The sequence below is a fragment of the Labrus bergylta genome, chromosome 12 (assembly GCF_963930695.1).
Source record: "Labrus bergylta chromosome 12, fLabBer1.1, whole genome shotgun sequence".
Classification (NCBI taxonomy): domain Eukaryota; kingdom Metazoa; phylum Chordata; class Actinopteri; order Labriformes; family Labridae; genus Labrus; species Labrus bergylta.
In genome coordinates, this window is record NC_089206.1 from 27,272,815 (window position 1) to 27,297,277 (window position 24,463).

General features: G+C 39.4%; 1 protein-coding gene across 1 annotated transcript in view; it reads left to right on the plus strand.

The window, feature by feature from the left end:
- bsna (bassoon presynaptic cytomatrix protein a) overlaps positions 1-24,463 on the plus strand; it is a 154,395-nt gene that overhangs the window by 44,478 nt on the left and 85,454 nt on the right. The gene's annotated exons all lie outside the window — the stretch shown is intronic.

Consider the following 24,463-nt stretch of genomic DNA (forward strand, 5'->3'; position numbering starts at 1 on the left):
ATTGTTTCATGCTTATTTTTTACGACTACCATGGATCAAATAGACTGAAATACATTTACAATCTGCATTGTGCAGATTTTATTTTTTATTACAAGTCCAAATGTGTGTGACCCACATTGCAAATATTTGCAGAAGTGTCTTTGTAAGTGAGATTACATTAGTGAGAGGAACATTATGCTTTCAATTCGACGGAGGCTTTTATCCAAAGTGCTAAGTGGGCGGCCCAGTGGAAATGGAAACTTTTAACTCTGTCTTATGACATCCAAAGAAACAAGGTATGAGAGAGCAAACTGCTATAAATGATTTAATCCAGTGTGGCATTATGGTCTATGGTCATTGATTGACTTTCTTCTTCCAGCTTAAAATCATGCAGTAAAAACCAAAAAAAAGGAACACACAAACACTTAAAGTATTTTTCTGTTAACCAGTCAATGTTTCAATCTGTAGAATAAGTGACAAGATCAGCATTGGAGCAGCTAAATAATATGAAGAAAATGGCATGGAAGAGCTTTAAAAGTTCATATTTTGTGAAAATTCATTATATAAAACATAACATTTGGGGTTATATTTCTTTCAATTGCTCTTTGGTCATACATTCAATTCATGGCTCTTTATTTGTAGAGTGCCAATCCATGACAAATGCTATTGCAAAAGCTTAAGAAAAGAGAAGTTCTAGACCAAAGACCAAACATTAATCCATCATCAGCACAACACAAAGTCACAGTCGCAAGGAAAAAATGCGTTATACCAGGCATGCAGAAACTTTGAGCAGAACCAGACTCATGATGAAGAGCCACCTACCGGGCATGCAGAAAGAGAGAGAGAGAGAGAGAGAGAGCAAGACAACCAATAGAAACAACAACAGCAACAAAAACAACAATGATCAAATCAGATTTGAGGCTACGACGCCAGTTAAAACGGTAAAGGTATGTGTAATACTAGCAGTAACAACAAAGTTGTGAATTAATAGCAGTAATATTTATTTTAGCCAATGGAGTCGAGCAGATATGATTTGCAAATTAAACACTTACTTATGATAAACATGAGTAATACAAATAGATAAAGGAGACAGACAGGTTCACAACAACAGTCAAGAGGAATTCAGGAGACAAGATTTAAAGTTAGTTACATGATATGATATGTATGCATACAGATAGACAGAGTGAGAGAGAGAGATACAGAGAGAGGCTGCAGCTTAGTGTGCCCTGTACCCTGGCGGTCTGAGCCTATAGCAGTATAACTAAGAGCTGGTCCAAGCTTGAGCCAGTCTAAACTATGAGCTTTTATAAATACAAGTTTTAAACCTACTCTTCAAAGTAAAGAAGTAAAAGCTGCCTCCAGGGCCCTGGCTGGTAGATGATTCCAAAGGAGTGTGTTCTGTCATTTGAAGGCTCTACCTCCCATGGTACATTTAAAGACTGTAGGTGGCAAGAGCCATGAGTTTATGAAGGGTTATATGGCACTATGAGCTATTTAAGGTATGGTGATCCCTGACCATTACAAGCTTTGTCAGGGAGGTGAAGCATTTGTAATTCTATTTTAGATTTTATAGGGAGCCATTGCAGTGAAGTTAGCATAGGAGCGATCGCTTTAGTTCTTGTCAGTACATGTGCTGCAGCAGTTTGGACCAGAGGGAGAAACTTTAGAGACCTAATAGTCCAACCTGGAGGTAATGAATGTACGGACTAGTTTTTCTCCATCATTTTGAGACAGGATGTGTCTGATTCGTGCAATGCTATGAAGGTGAAAAAGGCTGATTTTGACAACAGTTTTATGCAGGAGTTGAAGGACATAACCTGATCAAATAGATACCAGATTCCTCACAGTGATTACTTGTCCTTTAGGCTGTTCCTGTTTTACTCTAAGCAATGAACCTTTAAGCCATGAGAGAGTCTTAGCATATGAAAGCATTTGAGCTGCAGTTATTGCCAATGAACAAAACATACAAAAGCATCGGGAATTTAGCCCACTGTAGTCACTGTGGTTTACACCGGCTTGGTCTCGCCTACCTGCATCCATCTCTTTATTATCTCTAAGCTGTTTGTCATTGAGGCCTTTTGGCAGCAGTTCTTCCTCCCTGTAGCCTCTTTGTTGTCTAACAGACTGCATACTAATTTTAGACTCAGTGCTGCATGTAGGGCTGCTTATAGAAATGTGTGTGTGAATGTCAGCGTATGTGTGTGTGTGTGCTAGATTAATTAGTTTCTGGAAAAATCTGCAGAATGCGCTTTTCTGTTCTCCCCCCCCATCTTAAATCCTTGTACCTGCCTGTCACACACAAACACTTTTTTTGTCATAGTGTGTGACTTCATCAGTGTGTAACTCAGTTACACACATGCATTATGTACTTTTCTTTGACAGCAGACAAACAATACTGACCATTTAATCGATAAATAAGAACAAAGAGGTTGGTACACAAACATTCGATTTTTGGTATATTAACTTGTTTCATAAAGTATCTTATCACCATCACAATACAATCTCTTTCAACATTTGAAGTTTATAAAGCAGTTTCATATTTAGTTTTATGTCTGACTCACTGCCAACTTTTAAGACGACAAAAGTAAGAGTGTTAACTTTCTCAGAAGGGTAAGTATGGATTACAGGTATGTGTTGGGATTTACCCACAACTATGGAGAGATTTACAGGATTTACAAGCTGAGAAAGACCAACAATGTCAGGGGGGCAAACAAAACTATCCATCTAACCGCCTATCAACTGCTCATCATCTCCCCCATCCATACCTTCGTTCGTCCTCCTGCTGCAATCAGCTAAAGAACTGAGACTTACTCTCAAAATCTGCAGTCCTAAAACCTGCTGTCCTAAAAAATATCACTGAGTCACAAAAAGACAAATAAAACCTCTTTCCTATCCCATGCCAATAGAGACAGAATTCAAAGTCTTTTTTTTTGTATCTCATGATGCTATAGTTAGATAAGGTTTGGTTGTTTTTTACACTGACACAACTTATTTAAGTTAAGGAAAACTTTGAAGCTTGGCTCAAAAGAACTACCTTGTTAATACATTTCCAGCTACACAAGATCAATTTCACGCATGGTTGGGCTCTGTAGGGTGTTCACCTGAACATGATAACACAACACAATTGGCTTTCACCTACAGCCTCAGGAACAATCTGGTGTGTTGTTTAAATTATTATTAACATCCATAGGTGGGCACAGTGCTCCCTTTAATTTCTCCCTCTCGCTATTTTTTTCTATAACTGTGTGATTGAGACAGAGAGAAACAGAAGGTGACAAAAGATGTCCCGGTGAGAGAAAAAGGAAGAGACAATGACACAGATACTTACAGTAAGAGGGAGGACGTGAGAGAACAAAGAGAAGGCAGTACAAAAAGAGGAACAAAGTGATAGGATAAGTTTTAGAAAAATTAAGAGATGGCTCATGATTGTAGACAGAATTATGATAATATAACAGAGTACTTTAGTGCAAGTTGTCACGCGCACATCTCAATCCAGCCCATTACACTTCCTTGCCATTGCATTTCATCATTACGGATAAACCGCACAGTTGTGGGTCTCACACACTTTAGAAAAGGCATCGTTATTGTCATTATCGCTGTTTCACTCTTTGCTGATACCAAATATACAGAGACTTGTACCTGTGATTATGGAAGGATCATTCAATCATAGTATGGGTGGAAATAATCACCAAACTTTCATATGTATATGACAAAAAAAGGAAATTGTAATCACAGGCTTTGAGTAGTAAAAAAAAGAAAAAGGTACAGAATAGTAAAAACAAACATTTTAATTTGTAACATGTGCATTGGCATTGCTTTGGTAAAGTTTCCAATTGAGCTAATCCAATGCCAGGGGGAAATCAAAGCACTGGGCTGCACTGATAACTCAGAAATAATTACTAAAAATGTTGTTTGTATGGCATGGGACATCATGGAAGGGAAATGCTAGCCAATCATAGCATTGTTAGGCAGAACTTTCCTCAGACCTGTGTGGAACAAATGATCTTGTTTTGAGTAAACGTAGAAAAACACAAGAAGAGTACTTTTCTCTGCCTTCTCATGTGGCAGAAAGGTCCTACAAAAGCGTTACACAAGCTCAAGTCCATTTACTAAAAAAATGTCTTACCACAGTGTAAGTTTACTATTCATTTTCCAAATCATTTCTCATGGATTGGAAGTTCTTCTCTCTTATTGAACCATCATTTACCGTCTACATATTAGCAGTGCAGTGATTAAATAGATGAAAGCCACCTGCACTATGAGACTAATTAAAAACCTATTGGCTGCCCTCTTCCTGATAGCGGTCCTGCTGAAGATGATAATAATAATAATAATAATAATAATAATAATAATAATAGTGCTAATGACACAGGTTACAGGAATGACACTTTGGTAATTACATCTTTCATTTCCCGCTAGCTACACTACATATAAATCACACTAATAGCAGTTTTCAGCAACAGGCATGGGATTGATCGCTTATAAGGACCAAAAACAGTGACGTTTTTTTTTTCTCTGTAATGACAGACACAACCTCTCCGACCTTAATGAGAGGATATTTTCAACAGCGTAGACGGAGGATAATCATTATAATTCAAATGACACAGAGAAACTGAGATAAATATGGTGGGTTGCGTCAGCTCATTACTGTTTCCTTTCTCGTTCTTTTTTCTTAGTACAAACTGCTGCCTAAGTCTTTTATAATGTTGAAGTTTAGGCTTATCTTTCTATTTAATTGGCTCTAAAGTAAATAGATATGAAGAAGCATGGTGTGAATCTTTTCAACATTTAACCAAACTTAAATCTACCCTTGAGCTTTTCCTAACCACAATGAATTGTGTACATCGACACATATCGACAGTTACAAACTAAACAGCTCTTGAGGAAGTTCAACTCAATAGCTCCCCCAGCTGAAGCCAAGCCAAATGAAGAAAAAGAAGAAAAAGCTGTTCTGTAGCACTGCAAATCATTATTGGCAAACACTTTTGAAGCATCTGAAAGCTCCCTACAAATCACAGTAATCCTAAATGAGATGTAGAAACAGTGGTTTAGGTAAAATCATACAGCAGACTGAAAAAGCAGCCGCACATAATTTGTATAAGTCATTAGCGGGTTGTCACTATAGCAGAGAGAATTTAAAGCGATTGCCTGAATCCTGGCATGCAATTAAGTTTCATTTTGGAGAAGTGAAAGTAATCACGTCTGAAACACCACCTTTCAACTTTGCTGAAATGTGGGTAAAGCTTATTTCAAGAGGTGCTGGAAAAAAAATCCTTTCCCCGCTCTCTCCTTCAAACTAACTACACTGCAGACTTTCTGTCTGTCTGTCCATCACCCTGTCGCCATCTTTCTAATCTTCCTTCCTTCTTGGCACGCTAGCTTCATATTTCCTCCTTCCTTCCAGTATTTCTAACACCCTCTGCCTTTTATCCACCTCTCTCTGTCTGCCTCTCATTTCCTCCATCTGCTCATCCTCAGTTCGTCTCTCTCCCCCTCTCTCTCCTTCCCTCTCTCCTTCTCTGCGGTAGAGGAAGCAGTCTGTCATGCATGGCTGTTCCTGAGTGAGCGGCGAATCAAAAGCCCCAGCGTCGGCATAAACCTCCGCCAAGCTGCAGAAATCCTATTTTAAAGCCTGCAGTTGCACTGACAGCTCAGTGGACAACAACACACACACATAGCCTAACTAACTCACACTGATGTAGATGCACATACACAGTATGCTCGTGAACCAGTAGAGAGGAAAAATGCCGGCTTTCTGGATGTAAATTCCCACGTGTGTGCATTGATATATATTCCCACATGAATTTGATGTTAGATCGCATTCACAGTTGACAGAATGTAAAGCAGATGAACCCTAAGGAAATAATCAGAAACAACCAATCTGTCATTGTACTTTTTACAGAAAACAGCTCAATGGTCAGATTTATAAAGTAAGATAACAGTGATCACGATGGTTTATTACCATAGCAACAAAAAGATTTAAACTTTGGCATCTTTTTCCTTCTATCTTCAGCCACACCACAGTCGCTTTCCGCCATGTTTCTTCTTTAATTTCCTGCTTTTCCCAGCTTTTACTTTTCACTGTCCCGTCTTGTCAGCTTGTAATGGTTTTTAAATCAAGATACACAGAATTGACGAGGACATTCTGCCCTGACCTTGGCCACTAGATAGTTTTTTTAGAGGCCACTGCAAAACACAGACAGAAAGGGACGCTGAGAATGACAAAGAATATTTGTATTCTCCCTGGATCGATGAAACAAACTTAATATTGTTATCATTGTAAATTTGACAAACACCATGAACAAGTTGAGGAGATTTGTTTGTCTTTAAAAATATTTCGCCCTTCGAGAGAATGAGGGACAACATAGTTTTTCAAACATGAACACAATGATTAACAGTTTTTTGCAACTAATGTGCCTAATTTCACGAGGCTTCGTCTGTTCTGAGGTTGTCAAAATTATTATTTGCAATCATTAACTAAAACTATGATAACACACTAACTGGAATATTATAAATAGGTCTTTTAGGAAGAAAAAGTGTGTGTAGATATTTTCTGTTGGGATGCTTTAAGAAACAATGTCAAGCTTACACCTGAAAAGAGAAATTGATCAATGTTCGTGTGAAAATATGTCAACTTTAGACAGCAATGTATCACATGAGGGTCCTGGGGGGGTCAACTTCTCTAAGGGGAAGTAATGGGGTCTCTGAAGAAGAAAGGTTGGTAACCTGTTATAGGACATGTTTATCTTTGCCAAATTATTGTTCACTACAATTGGCCCCTGTAGGAATAACTTCCAACCCTGTCTGTTAGTGCCTTGTTCTCTTCAATGAGTCGCACAGAAGCACACATTCCTCTTTGTCATCCATTGAACTCCCACTGAGCTCTCACCTTTTTTTTCTGTCCTATTTCCTCTTGTTTTTCTTCCTCTCATTCTCTCCTGTCACCTTTATCCTATTGTTTTTTTCTGGTCTCACACCTGGCCGTAAGCAGCGCTCACACCTTGACAGGGGATCTACAGCTGTCACCATAGCAACCAGGTCACCCATAGTGAAGGTCACTTTATATTTAATGGCTGTCTGAATGTGTGTATGCTGTGATGGTGGGAATTGCGGTATGTTTCCATTACTAACTGCATATTAATGGTCGGTTAGTATGCAGCAAAAAGTATTCACTGTTTAAGTAGGCAGTATAATAGAATGATGTGGTGTCTGTGTGTGTGTGTGGAGCCTGTTTCTGTCTTTGGAAAGCCAGTTCAGTATTATCCCTTAATATAGCCCATTGGAAGTATCTGTGTGTGTGTGTGTGTGTGGGTGTGTGTGTGTGTGTGTGTGTGTGTGTGTGTGTGTGTGTGTGTGTGTGTGTGTGTGTGTGTGTGTGTGGCCCGTGCCTTTTCTTCCTCTCTAACCTGGCACTGGTTAAAGTAGAGCATGCTTGGCAGAATGCCAGGGGGACAGAAATAGACTAAGAGAATATTTTTTTTTTAATTATTTCTCTATACTGAGTTATAAGAAGTGCAGAGGATTGTTGACAATTTAAAAATCTTGCTGGATTATGTCACAACAAAAGAATGAATGAATAGATTAATCTGATTAGCAGTTTACCAATTTAACCACGAGATGACCATGGCTTTTTAACTTGATGGTGATGACCTGCTGTACATTTTCCATTGTTTGGTTGTCTGCCTTTTTGCAGTATTCAGTGATCTGTCGCCTCTTCTTGGGACCGTTGATTCTAATGTCTGACGATAGACGAGCCTGAACCAATCAGGAGCCATTGATATTCCAACAATGACCGGATCCTTCACTCACCATGCCCATTGACATTTGTTTGTATTGTATAAATCCTAGTAATTCCTGATCATTTAATTCCTTTAACCCCTACTAGATATGCCCTAATTTTAATGGCAATCCATACACTGTAATTAGCTGCCAGCATGTAACACTAAAATCCCCCAAATAATACATTTTCTATTGCTTCGTATATCGGCCAGAGGAACATGGCTGCTACATTCAAAACATCTTTGCCAACTGCATTGTTTTGAAAAAGTCTAAAACAATCTTTATTACAGCCACAATTTTGCTGTTTGGAGATCTTTATCCTCAGTCACAACGGGGGCGGCAGTAGTTCAGTCTGTAGGGGCTTGAGTTGGGAACCGTAGGGTCGCTGGTTTAAGTCTCAGTGCGGACCTAAATACAGAAGTTGTTCTTCCCTGAGCACTGCCCTTAAGCAGTGTGTGAGTAGCAGTATGTAGCAGCCCCACTCTGACATCTCTCCGCTAGTGCATGTCCACGGGCCCTGTTTGTACATGTGTGTGATTCAGGCCTATGTGTGTGAGAAGCATGTTCCTAAAATAACAGTGTCAACTAGCATTTCAAAATAAAAATCTGTACATGCAAACACACAATGTTACAAGGATGCAGTTATTAGAGGATGGAGTTTAACTGCCATCTTTTAAAAAAGGGCTTTTCTCCCCCCTCTGTTGTACCTTCTGTTACTCCCTAACCCTCCTCACCTTACCTTTAATATATGCCCTCATGTTTCCTTATCACCACCTCCTCCCTATTTTTCCTACCTCTTATCTTCCTGCCCTTTCTCTTTCTCGCCATGCTTTTATAACTCGTCCTCTGAGGTGTGCATCAGAAATGCGGGAGGAATAGGAGTTATCTTTCTTCATGTATGGTGAGGATCAGGTCTATTCTGGGGAAGTAGGGTGGTATTGGCGTGGGGGGGGGGGGGGGGGACAGGAGGGACGAGGATTCTCTCCTCACATGCATTAACTATAAGAACAGAGCAGCAGTGAGGCTACAGCCGAGCGAGAGCTGGAGAGAGCGAAGCCCCAGGCAAGAAGCACACACCTGGACACAAACACACACAGATATCCAAGTCATTTGCATTTACACACACACACTTAGAAAAGTAAACATGCAAGCTTCCACACACATGTAGACTTTAGCTCGCTCACATGCACACACATACATGAAGAACACAAGGACAGCTGCAAGCAGGAGTTCAAGTGCAGGAATCTATAATGAGGCGCTCTAAATGATTAATGCCTTCTGCTGGCACTCATGGAGGCCTGCTGATAGACAGACAGACACACAGACAGACAGTAAGACTGCACCTATGCTTAGAAACACTCACTGAAGAGAGATACATTACAGATAGATGAGACTATTTTACATAACTGAGAGGCATTTGATTCAGTGTTCAGTGGTTAAAGAATGGCTATCATAAGTTAAGTGCATAGACTAAATGGACAGTGTACCTCAGCCTCTTTCCATTGACAATGAAGCCAAAATATCCCAATGACAGGTGTTGACTTATTGCAAATCTGACACAAGAGACTGCGCAGTATGGATTGGCAGGAAGAGCTGAGGAATTAACGTGACAACACTTGCACTAACAAAACATCACATATTTGAGTTACAGATAAAAAAAAAAAAAAAATCCCTCAGATTGGTGCAGAACAGATTATTGTGTTGGTTTTAAGCAGATACTAAGTCAAGCAATTTCAATGACTCTTGTGTTTGTGTTTGTTGTTCTGCTGTACTTTGCTAGCCCAGTGCACACAACACTGCAGGTGTAACATTCCTCAACAGAGCTGTCAATCATGGTATTAATCATGGTTTAAACTTCTTTATAGCATCAAACAAGTGATTAAGAAATTTCTCAGCCAAAAGTTAAGAACTATCAGGAGGAAACGGGCTTTGAGAAAAATATATTTGACCCTCATTTAGATTTCATAGTTTGAGGTTAATAGGTGATCGGGCAGTGCTGTGGGCATGTGAGGTACTGCATTCTCCATGTTAAAAGTTATTGAATTGAAATTTGAAACTTCTTTTTATAGGTGGAAAAGGTGCATATTGTTGCTTTAATGTTTTAAATGTTGTACCTTTAAAGTTTTTTTTTTGTCTGGATGAACACGAGCTATACATTCCACAAATGCTAAAGAGACTTTTTGTTTCGACTTAAAGATCACTTTTTTTAAGGTAATACTGAAAAGACTGATATTGTGCTTTAGAGGACAGTCTCATCTCATCCGTCAGTCAGTCAGATAGAAGTTTTTTGAGGACACAGCTGTGTTGGTCAGACACTTCTACTCCTTTCTTGTGTCACTGATGTCATAGGCACACATTTGTGCATGATCACCCGTCCTCTATGGAAACACACTCGCAACACTTGCAGACACCACTGATGTCCACTGCTATCACACAGGCACACAGAGAAGGGGAGGAATATATTGGAGATAAAAGGGCAAGAGCAGAGAAGGAGGCAGATCAGAGGTGGAGGGAGAGACTGACCTTAGGAGGGTCTTTGAAAGGGTGTCTGGGTGCTGTCCCTTCATGATAACAATGTTTGCGGTGGAAGTGATACGACTCATTTACACTCTTACAACTCTGCAAACAGGTCTGGACTGTCTGACTGGCTCTCTGCATTAATGGATGTCTTATCTGTCTGTCTCTCTCTCTCTCTCTCTGGCTGTTGAAGACGGCAGACACCCTTTGGTGCAATGTCCTCAATATCACATCTGCCTCATGGGGTTGTTCAAGTCATCAAAGAAATCTAGTCAAAGCAGAAAATTAAAATGTTAAATCAATTAATCAAACTTTCTTAGTTCATCTTTTTTCCCTCTGATCAAAGTCTGAAGTCTCTAACTTTTCTCATTTCTACTAATGTGTCCCTCTTAAAATAACTTTTACCCCTTGGGCAAATATGTTTGGACACAGAGATGATAGTCCATGAAAATATCCTCATACAACAGTTCAGGATATATTTTATGAGTAATCTTATTAATTTCCAGTTCTCATCTGCTGTAGTCAAATATTGACCCTTTTTCACAACACCCACTTTGGTATCTGATGTCAAAGACCCCTTCTCATACAGAAGCACAGGGAAGCATTACATGACATTGCTTTTAAGGAACCTTTTATAGTCTGCTTTAAGGTCGGTTTTCTTCCTGTCTAGCACATTTCTCTAGTCACCACGTAAACACTCAAATTATGCTCCTGAACACATCCACCATAAAGAAAGCTGACATCCCTCTGGAACTCTTATATCAGCTGTAAACTCATTGAACTGCAGGGCCCTTCTTTAACATGAATTGGCATGTTGAGGTTGACTCTGGTCTTCACCCAACTCCCACTCTCTGTATTCCTCTTCTGCCTTATGTGTGTTGGTGAAGAGGGTACAGCTGTGCTTGGCTCAGTTGCTTTACCATCTGTGACTTTGACCATATGTTTTATCCTATAGAATTTAACATTGTTGTTCCTGTTTTAGCGATTTAGCGATTGCCAGTCGTGTGGGTTACAGTACCTAAAAAACATGGAATTTGTTTGTTTTTGTCTTTATCCTGTTAGTGATTCAGTGTTCATTTTCACAGCAAAGAAAGTGATGCACATTGAAATCACTGACACAAAAATATGTACAAGAGGACTCATTGTTTGTATAATACCATTCATTTATTGTTTGTAATACTTTGCTTTGAAAGTCACTTTTGATATTGCGTCCATCTCCAGTTTTATTTGATATTTCTACTAGGGATACACCGATTGTGAAAACCAGGGCCGATACCAATTTATAAATTATCTATTTAGCCAATTGCTGATTCTGATACCAATGTTTTTTTCACGGCTCCTATTTAGGTCTCCCACAATGCCGACATTTTCAATCATGTCTGACAACAAAATCAGATCAGAGTTTGTCCAACAATTGAATTCTTCTGTCAAATAAAAAAGCTCTTCTCTGAATCAGCAGTTAAGGGAACTAGCCAGCATTCATTTGGTATGATACAATAGATAAACATTTGCTACTGACATCAGTTCATGCCGCATTATTTTCAGATGTGCCGGTGTCTGTGAACAAGGCCGATATCATCCGATACCGACATTAAACCGATGCATGGGTGCATCCCTAATTTCTACTTTAGATAGTAAATATAGCAGTATTTTGGCCTTATTGTATTGGATAATAATAATAATATTGAACTGATGCATACTGAGTTTGTTTTTACCAAAGAGAAAACAGATGTAGTGTTGTTCATTAGCGCTGCAGAGGAAAAGTTGACATGCATGTCGTCTTTTCAAATAAACACATGAAAATAAACAGTGTGCGTATACACTCTTCAACATTCACATCAATTACACAAGATTATTCATGTTTGTGTTCTGTGTACTATAAACAGACAAACATTCCATTAATGATCTTTTCTTGACCTCTTTCTCTCCCGTCCTGCCGTCTTCTCCTGCTTGTTTTGACAGCTCCATCTTTCTTTCAGTCACCCCCCCAACCTTTCTTCCTCATACTCAAAGCTTTCCCTTGTTCACTCTTCCATTTTCATTTCCAATTTCCAAACACTTCCAAATGCATCACAAGGTCCTGCTTTTTTTCATCCATCCATCCTTCCACCCATCCACTGCAGTACTTCACTGTATTGTTTTTCAGTCTCACTTAAATCTACTATTGATCTAACAGCACAGACCCATAGAGCCAGGCTTTTAATCACAGGTCACACGCACTCAAGCGCACACACACGCACACACCTATAGCCATTTCCAGACTGCAATTCTGCTACATTGCCGAGATAAAGTTCTAATGTAATTTTGCCTCAAGACATTCATATTGATTCACAACAGCGTATTATTGGTATCTCAGTCTTTGAATTCACATTGCCTTATGGCGGTGTGGAACCCTGGCACAGCCGGAGCTTCTCATAGACACAAAGTCAGACATGCACACACACACACACACACACACACACACACACACACACACACACACACACACACACGCCCCTGTAACGCCTCTGGTACTACCTCCGTCGACGGTACAGAGGGGGGGATCACTTCGTCCTCCCATTATGCCTCTGTCACATTCATATTGGAGGCAAAACAAAAAAAATTGCAATCTTATCTATCAATCTATCTATGAATAAAAGTGCTCATCTTTTCACACACAGTTCTTCACACAGAGCTCAGTTAGCGGCTGGGATCATGGATCGGATTGGGCTAAAAGTGTTGAGGCAGATTTTAATTAAGAAACATGCATTATAGGGAGATAGTCAATACAATCGACCTGAGGTGAGGTTATTCAGTGAAGGGAGGCAATGAATAAAATACAGGTGTGTGTGTGTGTGTGTGTGTGTGTGTGTGTGTGTGTGTGTGTGTGTGTGTGTGTGCATGTTGATGACACTGAGGATGGTCACCTGGGTGTGTTTTATGTGTGAGACGGAGGCAACAGAGTGTGACTGACTGATACAGCACGATATGAAAAGGATTTATGAAATTGGAACGGATGTTAAAGTCTCTGCGTAGAGTGTGCATGTGTGTGTGCTCGTGTGTGTCTTTGTGTCACTGACCAGCCTCAGAAATAAGAGGGTAGGGAGTGTTTTATGACTTTCTGCTGGCCAGGAGCTTGCTGATGGTAATCAGGCTGAGATAGACCTGTGTGATATTGTGTGTGCGTGTGTTTCTTGTGTGAAGTCCATTTATCTGGACAAAGCAAAGAATGAACTGCTAGCTGCAGAATAGAAGGTTCTTGAATGAAAGGGAGGCATTTTTCTTTCTTTAGAAGTTTAATTTGGAGGTTTAGCTGTGTTGAACAATTCTGCAGAAATACAGAAAGAGAAAGGTATCAACACGGTGAGTGCTAAGGCGAGAACTACACAGTTTATGTTGTGTCAGCTAGTTCAAGTACCAAATATGGACAAATGTATTTAATTTCCGTAGTTGCAACCAGACTCATTCCAGTTGATGAACCTCCTCCACAATGTCTGTAATCATTTCTGCTGTAAGTTTGCACAAAGTTCCATTTAATTTCCATTTTTCACTTCTCCCTTTTGATCCAAGCAGAGAATAGAAACTACAAAATGAACCAACAAATAACTAAATAACAGTTTTTTAATTTTTCTGATTTGTAATGCTAAATCAAGTATTAAAAGAAGGACACACAGATTCAAAAATAACTCAATATAAAAAAACAACGAGGCTTTTATAATGCCAAAAAAGAATCAGAATTTTTCCAGGTTTCTGCCACTGCATAATGTCCCAAAACTTATTTGAATTTACATCTGAGTTTAAGATAATGAAGCAGAGTGAGGCCGATTCTACAATTAATTTGCAGACACTTTTATCCAAAGTGACGTACATCAGAGAGTAAGTACAACACAAGCAAGGATCTAGAAAAAAGGGAACAATGTCAGTAAGAGCAAACGATCAGCTTTGAGTCTGATTGGACACACAGGTGCTGACAGGAAGTGACCAGAGGCAAAGCACAACATTGACGTCTGTTCTTCAGAGCTCTAATCAGTATGGAAACCATCTTAACAATCGTCGTTATCCAACAAAACCATCGTCATCATCATCAGATTCAGAAGGCGAGGTCCCTGCTTCTCTTGTGATTGAACCATGTGAACACACTGAACAAGATCATATTCTCCAAATTAAAGTCAAGTGATGACTGAGTGTGATGGCACCCAATGTTTTAAGAATGTTATGTATCAATTTATCAATGTCATAATGTATTCACTTTTATTAGCGTTGATTATTCATTATCGTTAACATCTTAAGTATCTAATCAGTCAAAGTGTTCTAATTCTGTCAGATGAAGGCTTTCATAACTCTGAACGCCATAGTTTGTTTTCATTTTCACAACACCGATGCTTCTGTCGGTGCTTTGACGCATGTTTAACTACCTTTTAAATACCTGCATGAATCTTCATAAGTGATGTTTATAATTCTCTAACTACATTTTGTATTCTATCAAGCTTTTTGAAAATGGGGAACATCTGGTTTTCATAAATATGTAGGAAACACTTTTAAAGTGCTCTGCTACATGCAAGTTAACCAGTACGACAGTGAGACAGCACCCACTGAACCAGACTGACACTTCTGTTAAATATTGTATAGTGCACCTGGGCCGAGGTGCACTTGAGCATAGGCACAAAAAATTGGCAGCGCAACGCATAATACCTTCATTATAGGCTGGGAGCTCTGCCGCACTAGAAGGAGTGCAAACTCCACATGGTGCTAAAAGGTACTGGGGGGCACCAGTAGCCTAGTGGTTAGTGCCTGTGCCCCATGTACAGAGGCTATAGTCCTCCAAGCGGGCAGCCCGGGTTTGAATCCAACCTGTGACATGTTTCCCATATGTCATTCCCCACTCTCTCTCGCCCCAATCCACTGTCCTGTCTCTAAAATAAAAGGCAAATAACGACCAAGAAACAGTACAGGTACTAAAAGTGCTACAGAGCTGCACAAAATGTGAGGATGTTGAGACTTTGCTGAACGGAAATCATCACACCTGGATTCTAGAAAAATCCCCAAAACAAACTCTTATATTTTGTATTTTACGGTAATTTGTTGACAAAGTAAACACTGACATATCCTACTGTACCTTCATAATAATGCAACAATGACAAGATCAATCTTTAGGACCAGGTGTAGACCTTGAGAGTGATCACAAGAAACAAGAAGGCATTACTTCAACCTGTGTCCTCACAAGTATGCAGAAGAAATAGAAGTGTGTGTGTGTAATGGAGTGTTTCCATAATTAGCAGTAGAATCTCAGTACTTCATCATGGGAATACTTCCTGGAACGTCCTCTCTCTGTGTGGAATATTGATCAGAACATTAGTCTGCTGCCATGACTGTGAGCTTTCAGACAAACTGTTCACTACCTCGAGTCACTCTGCATAAGAGCTTCCACTCGATAACTAAAAGTCACCATAAAGGGGGGAAAATAAGCCCATGTGAGCCCCTTATTGACCCACACATTTGACTTAATCATAATATAAATGGAATACATTTTGTGGCATTCTGTCATTACTCATATTTACTCAGTCAAGTCTACTTACAATTATACTTCTGCTGCTATTTTTCACAACTTGTGAATGCTTTTGTGCACTTCTTACATTTCAACTTGATACTGATATATTTTTTAAGCCTCTTCACAGGCATCATTTTTTAAACAGTGTGTATTACTCGTGTTTGTGGTTGAAAGGTAACACAAAGAGGTCCAAAACCTCTGGGTCCCCACTTGTATCTCTAAATTGTTTAATGATCCATGTAAATCCATCGACCAATGAGAGGCGTGTAGGAGGGATTAAGATAAGGGACATTATCTTTCACCCTACAAAAGTTAGACAGATCCCAGACCACATCGATGAACATTAGAAAAAGACAACAGTTTGAAGACATTACGTTCATTTTGTTCATCTTTGGCTTTCATCTTCACAAACACGCCTACTGTTATATGTTTGCCTCCCTCCTCGCCCTGTGAAAGCCTCTGCGCCAATGTTGATAGACAACTCTATTAAGAGCTGTGTACTTATCCCTGTTTGGAGTTGTGTATGAATTCTGCAGGAGCATGTTCGCCTGTGCAGTGTGTGTAAATGTATGTGTATATATTAAGAGAGTGTGTACTGTGGCCAATTCCCAGGCGAGAGTAAAGGAGCAGCTCCGGTTCAGACCGCTTACACCACATCGCAAACAGCTTCTTATACCTGCGGTGGGCTTCATTAACTTTACATTATATGTGACATTTCCAGCTTCTCTCAGCCAATTATAGCACAGGGTAGGTTAATTAAAGCTCTTGGATGTTATAAAAAAGGCACCTGTAAATGTTTTTCTTGTATTTCTATAGACCCCTCTCTGTTTCTTCAAAGTGGTTGATATTGTGCCGACTTAACTCCTGCTGTGCTGCTTTACTCCCTCTCTATATGGAGCCAGAGTAGATAAGAACATTTTCCTTATACCGACACAAAGATAATTGCTTGAATTTAGAAGACATTCCTCCAGCAGAAATATTTCAGTTAGACTGCTTTTTGATAAAGTGAACATATCTAACGCCGCTGATGTGGATTAACAGCATGGTCGGTATGTTTTCTGGGCCAACCTGGATGGCTGCATGTAAAGAATACTGCAACCATTTACATTTCTTTAATTATAATGCATTGGGTTAGGTTACATGTATACGATCTTCTAGCATGGTGTATAGCTTTAAATTAAGGCCAAAAACGTTTCCATTAGTGTGTGATATGAGTTAGTGTAATACAACCAAGTATTTTTGTGTTTAATTAACATGTAATGGGGGGGGGGGGGGTCTCTTATTTCTTATTTTCCTGTCTCTTGTTTTTAAGAGATAGGACAGTGGACAGAGTCAGTTATCATGAAAATGAGCCATAGGTCGGATTCGAACCCAGGTCGCCTGCTTTGAGGACTTTGGCCTCTGTACATGGGGCGCCCCCCTCCCCCCACCATATTGTTGCTTTAAGTAACCTAAATATAGGTTACATATATATATAATAAAACATATGTAACTATACTGACTTCTTAGTTATTTTACCAAACTATACAAAGTTGTTAGTTGTGACTAACAACTTTGGTTGTGGTTGTTGTCATAAACATACATCTTAAAAGAATTCAACATTTTTAGTCTTCAAATAACCAGTCGCTTTCGGTGCATACACTTTAACAAACTGTGCCCATTGTTCAACTTGAGCCACATATTAGGACTCCCTCTCCTGTTCAAGTGTGCCTCATGTCTGGGATATAGACACAAATTGTAATTACATTTCTAGCAATCACCACATAAGACATTTTGTTGAACTTCTGACTGCAAAAAGTATCCATATTTTCTTTTGTTAGTTCAACCATGGTGTCATGAGTAAAAATACATTTAAATATTTGTATGCCGTTGCTGAAAATACAGTGGGCGATCTAAGAACTTGTATGCTTAAAATGCAAACATTTTAACATTTGAAGCTAAAAGTTTGTGCATGACGATTGCAGATTGGTGGGTTGTAAAAGGAAAGGTTAAGTATTGTGCCCTCTTCTCGCAACTGTAACACTTCTTGAACAACATCAAATGTACATCAGTTAAAGGATACAAACTCCAGATGTCCACTAGATAAAAACTATTGTTTAGTGGTTTTTCTTCGAAAAAACCTTTGCACTACAATCAATAATGAGGTCCTGAAACACTATAGTGTTTGTTTACACCCCTGTTCACAATATAGTGAACACAAGGGAATATACAATAGACTATGAAGGTGTGATAATCTGTATTGCATCTTAAAGCATGTAGCAACTATGAATGTGCAGTACCAACCTTTGTGAGACTCAAGCCTCTGTGAGTAAAGAAGACCCCAGCATATAAGGTGGTAAAGAATGAATGGCCTCTACATGTGTGGGATCCATTTACTCTGTTGAGGTGCCTTTGAATTGAGCCATTTATCACGGGAATGGTCCATCTGAGCGGCTGCAGGATGACTTCCAGGATATGTATGATGACAAAGTGAAGGAACACTGCACTACATTTATATCCAAACAACTTCCTGGAAATACAGGCGTTTGCAAAATGAAACATTAATGAGAGTGTTAATCGACTGTAGTTTAACACTGTGGTGATTGCGTGCTGAGAAGTTCTAAGGTGAAATGTCTGCGGATGTTTGTGTAGATAATGTTGTGATTCATGCTTCGAGTTTTATCCGTGAAACGTTGCTAACACCTGTACAGTCCTGGCAATGTTTGGAGATCAGGGATATGAATATTTGATGTAGACAGCTGGTTGGCGGGTACGTGTGTGTGTTTTTGAGTGTGTAATGTGTGTGTTTTTGAGTGAGACTGGGTTTGTATCCATGTCATACTTTGAATGTGACAGTCACAGGAAATAGCTCATCCCGTCATCGAACCTCGAGGTGTCAGTCCTCTGTTTTGCCTCGCTCCTGATGACAGAGCGGTGGCTTCTTTTCAAAGGTTAGTGCGTGTTTGTGTAAGTGTGTGTTTGTGCGAGTGTGTGTTTGTGTAAGGCTTACAGGGAGAGAGTGAGCGTGTCTGAGGGAGATAAAGAGAAAGTGTGCATACTGTTTGGTATTATGCACCTGCACGGCTCACAAAAGAGAATGACTTGCACATTTTTTTCTCCCCTTCCAACTTTGCTCTAATTTATTTAGATTGTTTTTTTTTATATGATTGATTTTTATTTATGTATTGGTTCTATTATATCCAGTGAATTTAAAGTCAAGCATGGATTACAGGATAATGATGCATCAAGTACTTCATCAATCAGATTGCTAATTTGGTTTAGCTTCTTTATTAAAATAAATAAAGTGAAGCAAAAAAAAAAAGTGTGGGGGGTATCTCATAAAGTTCCTCCTCTGCAGTTTTAGCTCTATGATTGGATCTTGTTCCTCCCACTTTCTCTGTGTTCATCTCTTTGGGTCTGCAGGCTAATTAAGGACAAATTAGATTAGAGTCATAGTGAACTTTGCTCTGTGCAACCCTCTATTCCCTTTTGTTCTCTAAAGCTGCTAATTGTGATATGGGCTGGGTGTCAAATTCCAGCTAATTCTACAGAAAGTGTAGTTGGGGGAAACTTAGATTTGCCAGTTTTATTCTCCACTATACTATTGTCTTAAAACCAGTCCATATTACACTTTATAGATTCAGTCACTAGAAGGTTTAAAACTTTTGAAATGAACTGTCTTTGTTGGATTGCTCGCCTTTATTGCTCACAGGTAAATTAATGCTTGGAGTTCCTAATGTACTGTGAGCTGTGAAAAAAAAAAGTTTAGAAACGCACAAAAACGCACCTACAGTACATAACAGAAAGATGAAAAGGTTTTTTTATGATGGCATATCAGTTCCACTATCCATAAAATCAACGTACTTGACGACTTGAGCTGCTGCAGGCACATTTGTAAGAACTCTCAGAGCACTTCTACTCAGAACACCTCTTATTGTTAGCACCTTTGCAGACTCACGATACAGTGACAGTGGCCAATCATAAATACTGAGGACTGTAAACAAAGGTAAGGGATTCACTTGTGCCTGGGTTGGACTTTTTACTTCCAAAAAAGGAAATACACTTGTAAGCCAGCAGATGAGTTTTTATTCTAAGCAGGCAAGCAGGGACAGTAGTTATCTGTCCAGGGATAACAGTAACAGAGATTTATTAAAATGAGAAACTGGTAGAGTTGTCTCAGAGGCGCTGCTTGTCAACTGTCAAGGCAGACAACTGCTTGTGGCCCCAGGCCAGTTGGGGACCCCAAGGGCTGACAAACTTTTAAACCACAGCAGTGGCTCAAAATGTGAATTTTGCAATGACAGTACCAAACCTCTCTAGTGGGGCAGTGTCTCACAGCACTCACTCAGGCTGTGTTTTTTAAGCGTTGCATGCATTATTCCAGTGAAAACCTGAGTTTGTCAATGATAGTCACCGAAAGGAAATTACACAGGAGTTATCGTTCTGGGAGTGAAAAAAGACTCAGAAAAAGAAAGCAGGACAGTGATACGTGGAGCAGATAAAGACCATTAAATATTACAGTTAATAATTGAATGCTGCTAGTCTAGCCTTAACTATGGGTTAGGCATATCCCTTCTGTAAGCGTTGCATTATGCTGTTTGTTCTTTGACATTAAGCATTAGTCAACTTAGGTAGGAGAGCAGCCCGTGACCAAGTCCAGTGTGCACCACAAGGAGTCAGATTCAGGTCACCAGCAGTCAAGTTGTTAGCTTAGCTAACACTTTTCTGTAAAGGCTGGAAACCTTTTAGGAAGCGTTTTGCATAAATCTGGAGTGGCTGTGATGCATTGTTCAATAGCAACTATTTCATTTAAAAAGGACAATTTCAAATCATTTTTCAATTCATTTTTAATTTGCAAGGTTCTTTTGAGAGGCATTTCGCGATGTCTTACTTATCCGTTACATGTTGATTTGATTACAACAATGAATAGATTTTTACTGAGAGATTGTAGATGTGATGCATTTAAAGTTGTTCTCGTATGTTCAGCAATTTAGACCAACTTATCATGTGAAACGTTGTGCAGCCTTTGATGATTTTTTTTCCTTAAAAAAGGGAAGAAATAGTCACATTGGATTCTGGAGAAAGGAGTTATATTTACCTGCTGGAGAGTGCAGTGTCATCATTGGAGATTGTCAGGGTTGATTTTAGTTTCCTCAGAAAAAAAAACAAAAAACATTTGCAACCTTATATTCTCGTACTAACTTCTACAGTCCTGACAACTGCCAGATGTTCTACAATATGCAAACTGATTTTTTGAGCCATGCACATAAATGGACTTTAACCTGACATGACACAGGTACTCTGATGCCATAAGACACCTGTCAAACCTGCCCTTTAATGGTTGGAACACTGTCTGAGTGAATCTGTGTCAGTCTGTAGGATAATTATGTGATCTTAAATGACTTCCATATGCAAAATACTCTGTCCCATGCAGTTTTATGCAACAGACTGACTTGTTGTGAATTGTTTTTTTTTTTTTGCATTATCCATTCAAGAAATGGATATGCCCTAGAATAAAACATTGACAAGACATAAGTTTAAAAAAAGTAAGACTTAATTTATTTACTTTCTGTCAGTGTCTTGTATTAGTTCCAATTTTCCTCTTTTTTACCCAGACATCTTTAAAAGTAAATGTATTCATTGTAAAATAACTATGTCCAAATTCCATTTAGCTGCTTCAGATTCAGGGTCCTGGTATTGTATGCCATATCTTGAAACATTTAGGGACATTTGAAAGACCTGCCAGGCTTTATTTTCCAACTTTACAGCAACTTATTTTTATATTTTTTTGGCCTTTCCTCCTGGGTTAGTCTTTGCATTAACATTTTCAGCTGCTACATGTTGCTTCGTGGCCAGCTTTCTCTTGAAAAGGGCACTTTTCATCTCAGTGCGGACTCTCTCCACTTAAAGGTTAAGTGAGAGACAACTAAACTTTCTAGCTTGGTTTGGCTTTACTCTGTTGCTCTGTGTTAGTGCACATATTATATCTTCTGATTGCATTGTGTCAGAACAATGACAACGCCTCCTCTTGAACTCTGTTGAGGTTATTTAGCTGAAAAGGTTGGCATCTCTTTTACATGCTGCAGGCTTAAAACAGTATGTGTAGCTGGCAAACTTTCAAATGCTGCTTTACTACATAATGTAAGGGATAATGATAAACAAATATTTGTAGAATATTGTGTACGAGTTCCTGGTAAAAACAACATGTGAGACTATATTTTTTAATATTTTCATACAATATAAAATAATGTATTTTAACAGACTCTACAGAACACAGCAGAAAAAGCTTCAACAGGCTTCAGGTTTAGTGGAGACTTAAAGGTGGAACAAAAGTTGAATGCAAACATCAGTGGCACATGTATGCTACAGAAATAAGTGCGGCTGCAACAAAATTGCATTTGAACTATGTCCCCCAAAACTGAATAATAAATTGAACATAACCTTGATGCACTGACGGTACAGTATCTCCTAATGAACATTGTTGTGCTTTTATATGTATAGGTTTAGAGGTATAGTCTAACTGCAGACAGTTAAATACAGTAAAGTTAGTATTGATGCTTTTAGCAATACAAATCAAGTTTCCTTACTTCCACTTAACTAGGGCTGACGTGTCAGACTGATGTCTCATTAAACAAAAACTCTGTCTAACTGGATACTCTGTTAGAGAGTAAATGTGTTTATGAATGTATGGTGAGCCTCGAAACAAACCACTCGCTCAGTGATTCTCTCTAGCCTGTATGTAACTGTACACAGGTGTGTAGTGGATTCACTGGTTTAAATCACAGAGAAGCAGAAGTGGATATTCTGTGGTGCTGTTCTGTGATTAAGCTTGACATGATGAGAGCTGAAGAGCTGCCTGGATTAAAAACTGCTGACTCCTCTCCCTCTCCATCTCCTCCCTGCTCTTTTCCATCCCTCTATCACTCCATCCCTCGCTCTTCCCCTCATTCCTTCAAGTGTCTCTTGTGATGTTGCTTATAAAGCAAATGGACGGACAGGGACTCATTAAAATTAGCTCCCTGTTTCTCTCTCTCCCTTATCTACCTCTCTTCATCTCCCTCTCGCCATCTTCATCAGATGTAATTATGGCAGCACAATGTAGGAGGAGCCTGCACAGCAAAATTATACTTTCAAATCATCTTCCGCTACAGCTATTCAAGGAACGAGACCTACATTTTTCAGGCTGATCGGGGAGGGAATCCTAAAAGGAGGGTGAAGGGAGAAATGCAACAAAAAAAAGAGTAAGGGAAAAAGAGAGGGTATATGAAGAGGAGAAAAATCAGGGGGGAGGGAAGCAGAGAGAGAAGGAAAGACAGCTACAAAGAGAATATGTTAAGGAGGAATGGAGAATGTCAAGCTGTAGCAGTGGCTGTAGCCGCTGAGTTAACAGAACATGGGATCAGGGATGCTGTCAAGCTAGAAAAAGCCAGACAGCAAAGCAGGCTGGGAAAGCACAGTGGGAGGAACTGCTTAGTTAGCATACGTAACGGATGCTGGCATTTTTTTTCCCCTTCTCCTTTTGCTTGGCACATCTTCCCCTCAAAGTCAATGAGCCACCTTGTCTTGTAGCACTTCGCAGACACATAAGGGGGGTGGTTCAGTTGATAGCGAGTAGGGTGATACAGTTCATAATTTCCGCGTTGCATTGTGGGAAGAAAAGGGGATGGGAGAAACGCTTGGAACGTGCACAGATTTACTAGCATTTTCCTGCTTGCAGAGGAGCTTAAGTAGCACTATTTATGGCAGCTTGGTTGCCGTGGTAGATTCAAAGCTACAGTAGGACAAACCGGAAAAGAGCAGGTTGACACAGTTCAGAGAGGAGCTGCGCGTTTCTTGCAGTCACAAGAAATTAGAGAGCCAAGCGAGGTCCGGACACAAGGGAGTATCAGCTCTCATCTGGAGGAAGAGGAGAAAGGGAGGAGGAAGACAGGAGAAGAGGAGGAGGAGGAGGGGTGATGTTTTTTTCTTATTTTTAGATGCTGACATCTTTCATATTCATTTCATTTGACTGTGTGTGTATGTAATGTGGCTGTCTGTGTCTTGCTTGTGTCTTCTCTTGATTCCTATATGTTTTCATACCTGTGTGCCCATGTGAATTCATGTGTGCATATGTCTGTGAGAGATGTGATGCTTTTCACTTAGGATGCGGTTTTGGCTCAGCAATCATAAAAGCTCCGCAGTCAGTTTGTGGTTGATTTACTTCATTCCCTCTATTTGTGGCTGATTACAACTATTCTCTCAGGATTTCTGTTATTTTTATGTGTAGCCATCCAAATGCACTCATCAGCTGCAATCATTTGCAGCACGGAAGTAGGTTGAAGGAGTAGTGTGTCTATGTTATTTATATAAATAGATTCAGTGCTGCATCCTGTATTAGTCAGCAATGATATTTTCAAGAAATCAATGGCAATCTGGTTGGAAAGGAAAAAATTAACATAGAAGAGGAGAGTTTTGTATAATTCAGTCCTTTCAGAAATGTATTTCTTCTATTGCTTTCCCCCTTATCTTGCTATACATGGAATTTATTTTCAGTTGTGTTTGTGCTGTAACTTTTCTTATGTCACTACAGAAAACCTACTATAATCTATTTATTATACCTTTGTTAAAATCGACGTAACCTTTTTATGGTTCAGCAAAATTCTCAGATACTAAAGTTCAGCTGGCTGTTCCGTTTATTGAAAT